Source organism: Bufo bufo, chromosome 6 (assembly GCF_905171765.1).
Source record: "Bufo bufo chromosome 6, aBufBuf1.1, whole genome shotgun sequence".
Lineage (NCBI taxonomy): Eukaryota > Metazoa > Chordata > Amphibia > Anura > Bufonidae > Bufo > Bufo bufo.
In genome coordinates this window covers 21,392,969-21,396,913 of record NC_053394.1, presented here as the reverse complement: position 1 = coordinate 21,396,913, position 3,945 = coordinate 21,392,969, and the positions used below count along the sequence as shown (strand labels likewise).

Sequence of the window (3,945 nt, the reverse complement as noted above, 5' to 3'; positions counted from 1 at the left end):
TTATGGCATACTTAGTTGTGGCATAGCAAAAGCAAGACCAAAATATCAGGTATAGCAACCCGTTGTATATTCCATAAGGGATGTCATGTGGGCATGTGGACATTATTCACGGATTCACATATTCATAGATGTATGGCACACATTATTGTGGCATAGCAAGAAAAAGACTATACAGTTCCCTGAGCAGCATCATCCAGACATAAAGATACACAGGAATAGATACACATGAGTCACATGGACGCAGCATACTGGATCCAAGAGGTTAGTGGATCGAATTTCACAAAGGTAACCTGTGGAGAAAGGATTAGAGACTGTTATCTACCTGTGTGCTGGGTATAGGTTGGTCTGGGCGCTGGATGCAGGAGTGTGTGTGTTAGAAGCCGCTCTTTTAAATAGCACGCTGTCCGGTGATTCTGGTCATCTGACCGGAAGTCATGTGTCATATGGAACGCAAACATGCGTTCCAAAGGGCGGAAGTCTCGGCTGGAGCGTGGATCTTGATAATTCCGGTCACATGGCCGGATGTAATGAATTTCATGCGTTCCACACTATGTTAGGGGGGGCGGAGTTAATGCGTTTATGCGTTCCACTGCGCAAACATACCCAAACATTATATCATACTGTGTATGATTGGATATATGCAATATGGGATGGTGGAGTATGGTTGGAGGGGGATCCAATCTATACATATAACCATGTTGGTCTGGAAAAAGAGTGATAATAAAGGGGGGGGAATGAGTCATAACGATATGGAATGGTGATAGATCATTAAGGAGGTAGTGGGGGGAGGTGACATAAGTTTTTTCTAGGGATATTGAAAGGGAGAGGAGGAGGTTGGCCTCATGGGTATGACAGGTAATATGCATAGTACATTAAGGTATTCTGCAAGTAACACCTACATTACCTATAGTATCTATTATGATCTGGGGATAACTAGGAGCTAAATACATTCTGTCGTGACCTATGGATAACGCTAAATAGCGTAATATGAGGCTGTTTTGTGGCATATTCTAAACGTATGTACATGTGTAGTTATTAGGTCCAGAGGATATGTAGATAACATTGTCTTAATTAGACAGAAGGGTATAGATACAGTCTAGGTAGGGGAAGGAAAGGGCAGGGGGAAAGGGAAAAGGAACAAGGGGAGCAGAGGCCAATACATCACCCTCACCCGCTGTGGACAATTTCAGTGCGTCTGTAGAGAAAATGAGAGACACATATGTTAACAAACATCAACATTTTTACAAGTTTATAAAGAAATCACATTCGCGATTCAATCCGTGTGGTGTTAATGTCCCCAGTTTATGGATCCAGAAAGCTTCCCTTTGCCTAAGGAGGAGCGTCCGGTTTCCTCCTCGCCTCGGCTGGTCAATTTGCTCCAAAATTTGAAAACGTAATTGAGAAATTTGGTGTTTCTTTTCAATGAAATGGTGAGGTATAGGGAGGAAGGTATGGCCTAATCTGATCGTGGATTTATGTTTGCTTATCCGGTCCCTGATGTGTTGTGTGGTTTCGCCGACGTATCCGAGGCCACATGGACATTTTATTAAATAAACAACAAAGCTTGATTCGCAGGTGTAAAATCCTCTAATTGCCATCGCTTTTCCGGTGCGTGGGTGTGTGGCGTATTCGCCTTTAATAACACTGGAGCAATGGGCACAGTGTAAACACGGATATGTCCCTTGTCGTTTACTGCGTAGGAAGGTTTGTTTTAAAGGTCTTGTAAAGCTACCTACATCCGCTTTAATCAATTTGTCCTTAATGTTAGGTGGTCTTTTATAACAAGTCAGCGGATATTGTTGGAACTCTTTGATGTCCGGATAAGCCTTGGATAGTAGTGACCAATTCTTTTTGAGGGCCTGCTGTATTTTGGGCATAAGGGGATGGTAAGTGGTTACGCATGCTATCCTATTAGAGTTGTCCTGTTTTGTTTCCGGTAACGTGAGTGGGTTTTTTAGATCCAGGAGAGTTTTGTTCAGAATTACCGGCGGGTAGCCTCTTTGTATAAACCTGTCGGTCATGTTCTCGAATCTAGTGTTTTTAGTGGTGGTGTCTGTAACGATCCGATTTACCCGTGTGTATTGGGACCGTGGTAATGATTTTTTCGTGGCTCTAGGATGGCAGCTGTTGTAGAGGAGAAGGCTATTTCGGTCCGTGGGTTTATGGTACAGATCTATACTGAGAGATCCGGATTGATCAATTTGGATTAGGGTATCGAGGAAACTGATTTCCTCTTGACTGATGTGTGAGGTAAATCCTAGTTCGTTATGGATGTGATTCAGGTCCTGAATGAAGCTGTCTATGGTGGAGGTAGGTCCCTTCCAGATACAAAAAATATCGTCTATGAAACGAAGCCATATGTGGGCGTGTTGTTGGAACAGGGGATGTGTGTAGACGTGATCTTCCTCAAAGTTAATCATGAACGCATTTGCGTAGGGCGGGGCCACGTTAGACCCCATGGCGGTACCCCTCCTCTGGCCATAGTAAGTGTCCCCAAATAGAAAAAAGTTTTTTGTCAATACAATTTCAAGTAGTTTCAGGCAGCATTCCTGTTGTAGGTTACTTAAGGTGGAATGTTTACTGAGGAGAGTAGCTGTGGCCAGTATGCCTTTCTCATGTGTGATTGAAGTATAGAGGCTGTTTACATCCAATGTAAGTAAATGGCAATCTATTGGGACATCAGTATTTTTTAATTTTTGTAAGAAATCAGAAGTGTCTAGAATGAAAGATTTTGATGTTTTAATCAAGGGGGTCAGAATTTTTTCTAAATAAATTGCTAGGGGAGAGAGGATTGACTCGGTGGAGGCTACGATAGGGCGCCCTGGAGGTTTAGTAAGGTCTTTATGGATTTTTGGTAGTGTATAAAAAACCGGAGTGATGGGATCTTGTTTGGTTAGGAAACTGGCAGTTTTGGGGTCTAAGATACCCAATACCGAGTATGCATCAATAGTGTAGGAAATTAATTCCCGTATCTGTGGCGTAGGGTCTCTTGGCAATACTTCATATGTGTCGGTATCGGATAACTGTCTGTTGATCTCTGCAAGGTAGTCCCTCTTGTCCATGACAACAAGAGCCCCACCTTTGTCCGCGGGTTTAATGGTTATATCTTTATTAGATTGTAATGAGCTCAATGCTATTTTCTCCTCCTGAGATAAGTTATTGGAATGTCTATAGTGGCCCTCAGTGTTAGCCATAAGGATGTCGCCTACCAGTTTTTGGGAAAGAGAAATATACGTCTCAATGGGATGTTTGTTTTTAGGGGGCATAAAGGAACTTTTGTTCCTGAGTCCCAGGTTTTGGATGGAGAGGGGTCCCGGCGAAATGGTAATGGTCGGTCGTTCCGGTGTTAGCTCCTGGAAATGGGCTTTAAGTCTCACAGTTCGATAAAATTTTTGTAATTCCTGTTCTAACGAGAACGTGTTAAACGTAGGTGTGGGACAAAAGGATAAACCTTTCTGTAGAACCGTGATTTCTATTGGTGATAGGTTGGAAGATGAAATGTTAACGACTAGGTTGTCCTCCTTACCTGGGAACGAGTCTGGATGCGTCCTTCTTGATTTCCTCCCGCCCCTCCTGGTCCTCCTCTTCTTGATTTGCCCCTCCTTGGGGCGTTGCCTAAAAAACGCGCTTCGTAGTGCCCGGATCTGTCGCTGTCCGAAGAGCCAGAGTAGTGTTGATGTCTGTATCCTCGATAGAACTGTTGTTGCTGGTTTCCCTTCCAACGATAGACCCTGTCTAGTCTGTAATTTTTATCATTTGGATACGGCCTTATAAGCCCTTGATTGGCACCGGTGATATTACTTCTAAACAGAGTGCGGTTCCTCATTTCTCTACAGATTACGTATTTACTGTGGGATACCAGCACCTCCATACAAGCATGACGAATACCTTCTCGTATGATACCACTACAGCAGAGAGTATAGTGTCCAGGGTTAACCTACCTAA

At 43.4% G+C, this 3,945-nt stretch overlaps 1 long non-coding RNA gene across 1 annotated transcript; it reads right to left on the bottom strand.

The window, feature by feature from the left end:
* Positions 1-230: 230 nt before the first annotated feature.
* On the bottom strand, positions 231-3,677 carry LOC121004715. The gene is made up of 3 exons (XR_005779818.1): positions 3,527-3,677; positions 1,172-1,195; positions 231-290 (listed from the first exon to the last, which is right to left on the bottom strand). It is a non-coding gene; the product is annotated as an uncharacterized LOC121004715 (long non-coding RNA).
* Positions 3,678-3,945: the final 268 nt, after the last annotated feature.